This window comes from Andrena cerasifolii, chromosome 11 (assembly GCF_050908995.1).
Source record: "Andrena cerasifolii isolate SP2316 chromosome 11, iyAndCera1_principal, whole genome shotgun sequence".
Taxonomy (NCBI): domain Eukaryota; kingdom Metazoa; phylum Arthropoda; class Insecta; order Hymenoptera; family Andrenidae; genus Andrena; species Andrena cerasifolii.
The window spans coordinates 12,749,110-12,761,183 of record NC_135128.1 but is presented as its reverse complement, the minus strand read 5'-3'; the positions used below and the strand labels follow the sequence as shown (position 1 = coordinate 12,761,183).

The 12,074-nt window shown below is 40.2% G+C and overlaps 1 protein-coding gene across 1 annotated transcript in view; it reads right to left on the bottom strand.

Moving 5' to 3' along the window:
* The window catches only part of LOC143374761 (potassium voltage-gated channel protein Shaw), a 29,523-nt gene extending 25,594 nt beyond the window's left edge, over window positions 1-3,929 (bottom strand). Inside the window, exon 1 of the mRNA XM_076823183.1 lies at window positions 3,543-3,929. The gene's annotated coding sequence lies outside the window, so the exon portion shown is untranslated. The remainder of the gene's footprint in view (window positions 1-3,542) is intronic.
* Between the last annotated feature and the right edge of the window lie 8,145 nt (window positions 3,930-12,074).

The following is a 12,074-nucleotide window of genomic DNA, read 5'->3' as shown; positions in this document are numbered from 1 at the left end:
ACGAACGCACGAACACACGCCGACGCGCGCGCGTAGGCGGGCGTTTATCCATCGAGGTATTACAGAGGAACGTGGATTCGCGTGACCTGGGGACACGGTTCTGCAGGATTACGATAATAGTTCGTGGCGCAGAAAAACATCGGCAAATAATATAATAGTGCACGTGACAGATTTTTTTTTTTAAACATCATTCACGAGGCAGGCGAACTTATGCGTGCGACGCAACTTCGACACACCACTAGAGAAATCAAATTTAATTGATTTTAATCTGTTTTCGACAATGGATATTTCCAGGATAATTATATCATTCTTTCGTTGGTATCCAAAATTCATCCAACATGGTACAAACATGCCACTTTTATTAACAAACGTTATTCGTTTGTTAATAAAAAAACAAAATTTCAACTAAAAGTAGGTACTCCATATTTGTTAATTTTCAAGAAACAAGTAGAAACACATTTTCAGAATAAGAACGACCTACTAAACACATTTTCAAAGTTTAGGGGCATGGAAATCGAAAAAAATCGCAACAACGTGCGCGCATAAAGGCGTGGAGAAAAACGTGCGCATCCGTATAATTAGCGCAACGAATGGCTCTGAGCGATAATATATTGCCTGCGAAATTCGCGTGGCATTGCGCCAAGGGTAGCAACATTATGTCATGAGTTACAGACAAATGAACAAAAAAAAGGCGAACGTTTAGCAGCACCAGGCTGATGCGGTTACATTTGACCGTTGAGAAATTTTCAGCCGCCGTAAAAATTTCGCGAAAATTCCCTCGTCCCGCTAATTGGCGAAAAATTCATGTTAATAGGAATGCATAAATAGTCGTAGTTGCAATTTCTCACGGATTAAAAGTACTCCGAGGGGTGGGAAATTATAAATTGCATATAAATAAAAATTAAAAAGTGAAGCAAATTTTATGACCACGCTGAATATTCATCGATATCGTGGGGGGTCAAAGTAGCAAGAGGAAATGGGAGGGAAAGTTTCGTAGCGCCCATTTTAGCTCGAAAATTTTCAGTTTAATCGGTAACGAGGTCATTTTTTATAGTCGCATAAGAAATTTGCTAACTCGTTTCCATAGCGTTTATTGAAAAACGTGCATGGTGAATTGTCTGATTTAATAGCAGTCTGATTCATTGAGCTTTTTAACAAATTACTCATTTACAGTTTATAATATAGGTATCTTGCTTAAATTCTCTGTATGATTGGGTTTGAACGAACTTCTGCGTAATTCAAGGTAAAATTTACTAAAATCGCTGATTCTGTCTTTGTTAAAATTTTCCCCATTTTGTATTGTACCTTCGTCATAGCGTAATAACAATGTATTCTTATGGTTCTTATTATCGCCATCGTCATATTTTATTTCCAATACCCTAGGCAAAATTTGTTGGTAAATATCTTTAGGTACCGACTGGCTCGTTAAAATTTTTAACTTTGAGTGTACAAAACTGAGTGTGAATGAAACATATTAAGATCAAAGCGAGGAAGTGTTTTTTAGTACAGCGATCACGTTACCTTTATTTCTCTGATTTGCAATTATTATGTGTGTATCAAAGAAACGTTAAGTAAAAACCAACGTCTATGTACATCGAGAATTGTTAATTATATAACAGCTTTCATACTGTTCAGGAAAACTGTTTACTCTACTTAGAAGAGGAGACTTAAAATTGTATCGGGAAGTCAGCATTAATAGTCTGTAACCCATAACTGTTTAAACAGCTTCTCAACCTTCTAAGCCAAGTATAAACAGAATTGAAGAATCCATGTAGAAAACACTATAAGTGCCAAATTGAAAAGAAAAAAATTGTATCTGAGAATCTTCTACGTGCCAATGGTAATACTATAGTATAGAATTTTGATGCAACAAATTTAAATAAATGGCACATACATTTTGGCATATATTAATTCAAAAATAGAACACTTTGTGATGCATTTGGGTTATCGTATACTTAAGCATATTTAGTAATGAAAACGAGGGAAGTTTTTTCTCTCTCCTGAAAACTTTTATTTTATGCAGTTACAGTGTTTTCTACAAAGACTCTCCAATATAAAAATCATAATAAAAATTTAAAGCTGGACAAACGTCTCTATCACCATCGAGCCACACAATTCCCATTAATCATCCACAATTTCTCCCCGTAACGTCCACCAGTATTACTTTACCTATCGTTATCCACCGTGTCCTCTCCTCAATCCTTCCACCGTTTCCAGTTCCTCCATCATTAATCACGGCTCCCAAAGCGCGCGTCGCAGAATTAACCGATTCCAATTCCCGAAACGTTGGAAAGCCGTCCCCCGCGACGGACGCGCAAGAGATTGCCTTCGAAAACGGTGGCGAAAAGGTTGCAACTAGGGAGAGCTGAAACTGGCTAGCATCGATCATCGAAATCACGACGTATCCGCGAACTCGTGTTGCCTGTGCCAACCACCCCCGACTCCCTTGTATCAACAGCTCCTTGGATGGCTCTCACCGGCTGCCGGTAGGGGGTAGGTTGACATCGTTCGAGAAGGTTGTTGACCAGCATGACAGTGGGCGCTTATATGGGAAGACAGGGCGCGTGCTGTCACACGAGCTCAACGAGCGTTCTAGCAGCTCGTACGAGCTGGTTTACAAGTAAGCCTGAGCGGCGGCAGTAGCAGTCGGCCCTTGTCGCGGGAATCGATAGTCTGCGTGCACGAAACGCCGATAAGCAGTACTCCGGTACGCCCAAATACATTGCAGCCGCGATACTTTCTTCGATGAGCGACGCAGAAGCCCATGGAGGAAGAAAACGGGGTGGGGGGGGGGGGTTGGGCGACGGGGAAGATGATGAAGAAGAAACGAAGGGAAGGTCTAGTCTGTGGAAGCGGCAACGGAATCGAACCAACAACCGTCTCAGCGGGAAGTGGGCCGGGGAGGCGACGGCAATCGAGCGAGAAACTGGTGAATCCGATAAATCAATGAACGAAAATACTCTACGCGACGGAAGAAGGAAGGCACAGTGGTCGGTAAGGAAATGGTGGAGGGCACGCCGAGCGAGTGCATCGAACCAGTGCTTTGGCGCAAAAGATTGATGGGGGGATGCGGGAGGCGATCTTCTCGTCGAATGTCTTCTTGTCTCGGCGGTGTCTTAAAGCTGTCGTCCAACTAACGGCCCCTTTGAACGATCGAGAAAGTAACGGTGGCGGGCGGGGGATATTAAATATACTTTTAACCCTGCTAAAGGACTCCCATCGCGTAGCCCCCACACTGGTCAGCGAGGACGCGACGTTTCTCGGTCACCGAGACCAACGCGATGGCACTTCCGTTCCCCAAGAGTCTCCGGCGACGGAGGTGCGCGAAACCGAGGAACCAAAGGAAACGCGGCCACCAAAGGTTCGCGTAACCCCAGACTCTGGAGAGCTACTCGGACTAAATCGCTGAACGAGACACGGGGAATAATAATTAGTCCGCGAAAGGGAACGTCGCTGGGTGTTCGACGGGCCAAGCGCCCCCCTGAGGGGTTGTGCTGGAACTCGCTCGGCGGGTGAGACAGGTTAAGTTACGATCCACTTACCCTGGGTCGCGCTCTCTTCATGTCTCGGGACTAGTTCGCGGCATCCCAACGACACTATTCCGTTTCCGCATCCTCCATGTCGATGCTGGCGGCGACGATGGCGCTGGCCGAGGGCGCACTGGCACAATGGACACTATGGTTCCTCGGCGAGGTGGCCGACGTAGCCGGTCCAGAGGTACTCTGGTTCCGTTCACCCTGCGGTTAGGGCCGGCGATGGGTTCGTTGCCGCGACAACCGAGTTGGAAACACGATTACCGGTTGATTCTCACCGTGACACCACCCGACCAAGTGGGCAGAAGGTCATCGTTACCCCATCGATGGTCGCGATCCCGTCTCGCACCGCGATTCAACCGTCAGGACGATGGCTTCCCGGGCTGTGCCTGGACTCGCGCGCGGACCGAACTGACCTCGAACCAAGTCGCCGTTTCTGTCGGAAGACGGACGATCGTAAACGGGGGTGGCGCGGGAGGGTAGGGGGAGGGTGGGGAAGAGTGGCGCGCGCACGGCCCCGGAGTGCGTATGCGTAGCATAGTCTGCTACGGACTAACGGCGGCGTGCACACGCCGGGGCTTGAAAGGGGACGCGGTTTTTCGGGTTACGCGGGTGCACCGATTTTTTTCGCAGCCCCCCCCCCCCCCACGCGCGCTCCTGATTATCTTTATTTCTGCTTCTTTCGCCCCCGGTGCGGGAGGAGGAGAATACGCAGCGCGTACTGGCCGGAATGGGGCAGCTGGGGGTATTTGCCCAGGGTTCTGGAGAGGTTCTCTGGAGGCTCTGCGGGAACATGAAGATACTTTTGCCGTGCCTCGCGTTCTTGTTTCCACGGTGACCTGGGCGTTGTGTTCGGTTCCGAGGGATTTCGAAATGCGCTGCTTTTGTGGGCAGTGTCTCTGCGAGGGGTTGTGATGGCTGTGGTTGATGGAGGAGTTAGTGCGTTGAAAGGTACAAATGTTCTGGTCGCGGGGGTACATTTAATCAGCGGGTTATATTTCTTGGTTAATCTTGATCTTAGTTTCTCACGTTTTCTTCATTTGTTTTACTGCAAAACTGTATTATGGACAGTGTTAATTAATGTTCATATTGTAACTTTATCCGTTGTTACGGGTAATACTACTTATTTTTAGTATAAATTGAACGATAGTGGGTCTGAAAATGTTTTTGACGAGGAACAATGCGGTTCTGTTTATTAATGCGTCGATAAGATCTCGTTTTTCACGAAAATACACAGAGCCGTTGGGACCTAAATAATTTATGAACAAATGCTCCCCTGTTTTATTTACGAGACAAAGCATTTCAGCATCTTAGCGCCAGCTTTTGTAGCGTTATCATGGCGTCTGTTTGGCTCAGAAAGCGGATAATAGTATTACTCCCTCGGAATTAAAAAAATACAACGCTAAAAACCAACTGAATTTACTTAACATCCTTCGTCACGCTCCAGCGCGTCACGACTTCTTTACTACAAATAGAATATTATACGATTATTTACAAGTGAAAAATATTAATTACGGCGTTCTTTGAAACATATTTCATTAAATATGAAACTTTGTTGATGCATTTTTAAAATGATAAAATACCGTTGAACGTAAAATTGACGAATATTTTACTAATACTAAAAACCTATTGCAATTTCCTTTTCCAACACTGGATAATCTATAATCATTAAATTACTACATCTGTAATCAATCAATACATATCCTAATTTCATTTCCAAAACGAAATAGTTGAAAGCATGCTTATTAGGAAGATAGATTCCAATGTGACATTATCCTCGAAAATGTATGAACGTGTACTAGTTACAGAATGTCCATTCTTCTGTTCCTCCTCTTCTGTGTTTAATCCTTAATGCGGAATAAAGTCATATAGAGCTTTAGAGGGAGACAATAGAGTCCTTAAACAACAGCTTTTGTGCTGGGGTATGCAAGAACTGCATATTTACATTCAGATCAATACTCAGTTTACCATAGAGCGTTCGGTTTCAAACGTCCTTTCATATGCGCGAATTTGTTAAACAAATAATTCTCGACAACATCAGCTTTCATTGAGGTTCGCACAGAATCGATGGATTATCATGCCACTGTAATAATAATTCTGCAATCCTATAGTATTAAAGAATTCTTTATGTTTTCCTGGAAAATAGGATAAAATGAAGAAATGTATTGGTTACGATTTTAACAGCAAAATTTTATGTGAGACTTTAAACTGTAGTATTTAAAATATTTGTTAACTTATTGGGTGAACGATATATTTGACTTGTTTATACAAATATGTAAATTATTTGAGTGAGTATATAATTAAAGACCATTTCATGCAACAATAATCTAGTAACCGTATCGCAGAATATTGTCGAGGAGGGTGTAAACAAGTTTCTCAGATACCTGTAATTATAATTACAGATTAGATAGATAACAGGAAGGTTGTTTCTGATTTAATTGTTTAGTGTAAAACCCGAGACCAAATACGAGGCCAATTATTCTTATAACAGAGTTAAATCTATTTGATTTGAATGCAACTGAAAGGAAAGTTATGTATATTCTATTATTTAAATCTTGGTCGTTTACTCCCACTGGTGTACATATTATAAAGAGGCAATTTCTTTATGCTCTCACTATGGAAAAACTGAGGATTTTTAAAAGGAGATATTGTTAGCTCAGTTTACGTTAAGAAAACAGAATACTTCTAAAACTCATAGTTTATGGACCTCCGTCCACTAATACACTTTATTCACCTTTATAAAGTTCCGTTCTCTAGTTAACTTTGTACCCACACTTGTTCATAATCACAGTACTGTAGGAAATATAACCACTGAGAACACCATCAATTATATCAAACAAATTAGATTTAATAGAAACACATTGGTGTGTCTGACTTATTATACACATCACTATTTTCTGCATCCTCACATCCCTCGTATGTATAATAAAGACATTACTGTTACCATTATTATGAATTTAACTGCTTTTTTATTCACCTTTTCGGAGAAGATGGTCGCAGCATACTGGACCCTTTCACGCGTGTAGGTAACACGTGTACTTCCAACCTCTTTCCCCTGTTATTTGAGTCGTTAGTTCACCCCTTTCCACCTTTCTCACATCCCTTCTGCCTCCCCGCCCCCGCCGCCCCCACCCCTCTGTCTCTTCCCTCTTTGAACGAGGCGCCAACGTCTTAAAGGGAAGTGCTTGGAGTAAGGCTTGCTCGATGACGAGAGCGACAGCGATCGATTCACGAGGCTTTTTTCGTAGGTCCAGAAAGATGGGAATCACGCTCGTGGAATATACCATACGCGCTTATTGCCACCTTTCTACTATTTTTTGGGTAGTTCTTCTTTTCGGAGGGATATAATGGTATTCTGTGGTGGTATTGTATTACTTCGATGTTGTTCAATTATACAGGGTGTCCCAGGAAAGGTAGTAGAATCGAGAAGGATGGATACTATCCGCAAAAACAAATCGAAAACTAAAGGACAGGTTTTGAAATGGGTTCCAGTAATGTTAGGATAACTCAGAGGGGTAGTATGACACTTTTTACAAAAATAAATGAAAATCGAATTGATCGATTTTATTTCATCATGGCCTGGGTTAGGGATTTCTCCGTTTGTGTCCAATTGAAAACTGAAGCTCGTATTTTTATGCTACACTTTCAATTTCTTTTGCTGCAGTGAAATCGTAGACTGTAGAGAGTATTTGAAGAAACAGGAAGAAAATGTTGCAAGCGAAGTAATAGGATGCAAACCGCTAGGCAGTTCAATACAATTTCAGACGAGGAATATAAATGAAACAATTACACGCAAACGTAGCGTTTTTATTCCCTGTTCCAGAACTAAACGGAAGGTTGAAACTGGAAATTCTTATAATCTTGGAATTTCCTATTTTCCTCCATCATCGCCATATTCTTTGCTAGAACATTTACAATCACCTCGCGGTGTGTTACCTTCGCAGATGTAAACATTCTGTCTTCTCCATTTTCAGAATATTCGAATTTCTTTCGTAGTTGATTGAAATATTCTTATTTTTCTGTTTGTCTCCGATTAATGATAATTATAATCGAAAATTCTTCATTCATTCGAGTTATTCGGTTAGTTTGAATATGATATATATTATAACACAGTATTAAAGTTAATGCTAAACATTTAAAAAAAAATTCGATTCATTCACAGATCTACGTATGTTTTTGAAAACATTATTACTTCTGTTTGTCAACGCTATTATTCTTTTAAGTTTCTGTCTATACGTCGAACGTATGTTATTATAGAACGATTCATATAAAAGATAAAAGATGTCTATTGCCTGAAAATTTCCTTGCCAGAACACTCGCGTCTCCTTGTTACTTTAATGAATGGTGGTTCTACTGTTCCTATTTGCATAGCGTATCACGATGTCGTCTCTGCAAGCAGAATTCGGTTTAAACCGTGTGCTGAACGTCCAGATTTTTCTGTTCTTTACGTACGTAGGTATTAAGAAAGTGGTAGGCTCCTATTTTAACAGAATTTCTTATGTTCTTTGAAATCGATCAGTGATAAAACAGGTATGCTGTGTCTTATGGCTCGAGGCCAGTAGGGGTTCGTAGCCCAAGAAGGTTCAGATTGAATTTAGGGCATCCCAAAAGTGATTTGGCGCAAGGCACGCTGCGAATTCCTTCTGTTTCCTCTGGCTAATATACCATCGAGGATAAGAATGGAACGAAGTAGATCCATCTCAGAAATTAAGTAATTAATATATTAATGAATTCTGCAAACAAGATTAATGTAACTGTTAAGCAACATGCTGGTCGGGAAAAATATTTAAGTAATCGTGAAAAGTTTAAGAAGATAATTTTTCAGGAGAGTAACAAGATCTTATAAAATAAAGAAATATTTTTGTTCAGGCTACATTTCAAGTATTAATCATTAGAATGAAAAGCTGAGAAGGTTTCCTCGATAATTATATCGCTGACTTTTTTAAATAATAGTAGAGCGCTTTACAAGACAGTAGAATGCCTTGAATTGTTAATTTACTTGAATGAGAAACGTTCACTGTGATCCTCGGTTAAAGGTACTTTAAAGGGATTTAGCGCTGCATACATTTTCAATGGTAGTTTAAAAAGAATTAAATCGTACTCAAATTCACTGTATACAAATTCTCCTTCGTTCAATAAATTAATCAATTTCGTTATAACGAGGCTTATAAGCCTCCGTCTTAATTTTAATTCCCCCCTAAGTAAACTTTACTCGAACGGTGGTAAAAATATTGTTTCATTTATTCATCGCTTCATAAGCGACCTCCTGCTTTCCATTCAAACCCAGATTGGCTTCAGCTGAGTTTCATTTCACAGGCCTTTCCATACTCCCCACAAATTTAAATTTTAGCAAATGCTATCATTTATCAATTTTATTAGAATTTTAATCAAGTGAATTCGTAATATCTATTAGAGTATTAGAGTCCTTCCATTTCAAATCGATATGACGTGGTCTATGTGAAATCAGTGGAGGTTTAAGTTATTAAACTTTGGAAACATAATATTAAAGAAAGCAAGATAGGTGATAGATAATTATAAAGAAAATTAGGATCAATTCGCGTTTTGTTATATCCCATGGTGAGCTGAAAAATTTATTGCAAGCTTGAGTTGGGGCTGCGGAGGGTTAATGAATCTCCTTTTCAGCGTTTGGACGATTTGAAAATGGTGGCTGAATCCGCCGTCTTATTACAACTACGCCAGGTTACTCTCCTTAATTTGACGTTCCAACTCGAGCTGAGAAAGCTGCGCTTTTAATACTATTAAGACAGCTCGAACTGAGGGTGCTCCTGGAAACCCGTACGATGCACGATTCAGTCATCCGTCCTTGAATATTAACAGAAGCCCGATTTTAACAGAAAGATTTGGATTTCAGGGAAACGTTCTGCATACAGGTTGTTTAAAAAGAGACTAAGTGAGTGAAAAATGTTTTGTCAATATAAATGGGAACATTAACACTTGGAAGCCACTGCATAGTAATTTTCAAAGCTTCAGCACTGCTGATGTAATAGAATCATCGATAGGTGTAGCAATTAAGCCCAGAAACGATTTTAATTGACACACTCGATGGCTAGTTATCTTTCTAGTGTCGTGGAAACTGTAATTTACACGATCCGCGATCAGTAATGAACCACTACAATTCAGTTGACTGCCTTCCTCCCGCCTTTTCTCCAATCATCTCTTCCTCTTTCTATTTACGGTGCGCGACAAATAAATATTCATTTCAAGCAACATCTTCTTTCGCGTGAAAAAATTCAAGTCACAACAAATGTGAGATTAAAGTGCTTAAAAGTGGAAACATGTTGGTTTACCAAGCAGTAATGGGATCTTCGAATACGCATGGTCAAAGGAGTGCTGCGCAAAACGCGAAATGCGAAATCTGTAGAAAGAACTCCTCCCACGAGCGTCGCTATTGCTTAGTACGCATACAAATCCCAGTACTGCGACTCGAAGCTGCATAAAAATAATTTCCTTTGGAGAACGTAAATCCTTTGTGCACTTACCTATACTGTAATCTCTGCCTGACTAGTTTCGAGTGTACGCCACTTGGCTGACGCAACACTCCAATACTACTGACTTTATTTAACCATTTCCCTGCCACGAATCCGCATTCTTATCCTCGCATGTTCGTGCGTGCGTGGAGAGAACTGTGCAAATATTTTTATTTATATCGAAGGCAATGAAAAACAAGTGATTTCAATCTGACACTCGCTCACTTTTGAAATACTCAACAATTTCTAGGATTTTTGTATTCCTGCATTAGCAAATTCGCGTATCGAATCGATATACCAAATTAATGTGTATAAAATATTAATGAAATAAGATCACCTCGTACACTCCATTTTAATGCTTCAATATCTCCTATATTCTTCCAGAAACTATTAACTACACATTACAGAACTGTACTGCAAATGTATAGCTTAAGAAAACTTTAATCACATGTGTATAGATGCATGTAATGTTCAAACACATTGCTAAGACAGATCTGCGAACTATCATTGCGGTATACACATTAAATTCAGAACTCCATCCAGTCTCGGAATGCTTCATTTTGTTTATGTAAACAGTGCAATATCTCGACAGCAAACAGAACTATGTGTATAGGGAGATTCGGTAGGATAGTATAGGGGATAGCAGGGAAAGCTCACTGTCCGTGCTATTACATTACTTCGGTTCATTTATATTCATAGAATTTTATAGAAATTTTCACGTTGTCAGTTCGCAGAAATTATTATTCAGTGATATGTATATAGGTGATTGAATCATGAGTGGGTGAAGGTGCAAATTGAATTTTAAACCACAGTCGAATGTTCCTCAAACGCGATATTATTTCCACCGTCATGCTACTGCAGAGCATCTTCTGGGTTCACATATGGCGCCAAAGTGCTACGCCACAATTCTGCAGCAGTACGTGTGTACGTGCATTACATTACATATCGTGATGAGCAATGTAAGCTGCGTTCCATTTCATCCAGAATATTCCACGTGCGCGATATGCTTTCGTTAGATAACATCCGTATCGATGAACAATTATATTTAGAATAACGTATGCGTTTACGTAACGCTGCTGCACTGGATACATAATCTGGTTCGTTAATCGTTTAGTTAAATCGATTTTTACCGGTCATGTTGACGGTTTTTAGTTTTTGTATCTTCATAATTTGAGTGACTTTTTTTTAAAGTAGGTATTCTTTCATGCTGTAAAATAAAAAAGTAAAAAAATTCTCTACTGCATTGAATGTGCCACGTATAATTATTTTTATTATTATTCGTGTTTATTACTCGGTAAATGTACAAAGAAAAGAACCAGTAAGATCGAAGTAAAAGGCGAAGCTGCAGTACATTTCTGTTAGAAGCCTATCCGTAACTACAAAAAAAAAAGAAGAATAATGTTGGCGGTTTAAAAGAACGATAGACAGATGTTGTTACTTAATTATTTACTTTATTTTCGGGTCCGCCAATCTGAGTCCCTTATTTCTCTAAATAGGATTTTGAAATTCGAGAAACGAAAAAGAACTTTTCACCCAGTGCGTGCATAAGGGATCAAGGGAAAATGGATCGTCCGTGGCCAGACACTTCTCCGAGCCAATATGACCGGAACCATATCCCTTTATAATTTTTCAATCAGGAACTTCAGAGGCTGGTATTTAGACCTCAGTTTAATTTACAGTTATTAAATTATTCTTCCATTCAGCAGCGTAGAAACATGAAATTAGGTGGCTTTTTGCTGATGATAGAAGTTTAAAGAAACTACCAGTAAATATTCAGTGAAGACGGAATATGATTTATGAAGTGATTTAACGCTTCATTTATCAGAGTTCGAGTTAACTCACTGCATCGCTTCATATTCACCACGAGATAGGCGTTCAAGTGAACCTAAATTGATTTACTTAAGGAATTCCATTGCCGTCCCTCTGTTGATCATAGACGTGACATCCACTTCAGTTAGAATAAATCATTGTCATGTTTAAGCTGTTGCAGTGGGAGCTATACCGAACCCACGATGCTCCAACAGTATCGTGTAAACTCGCCAGAACGTCTATG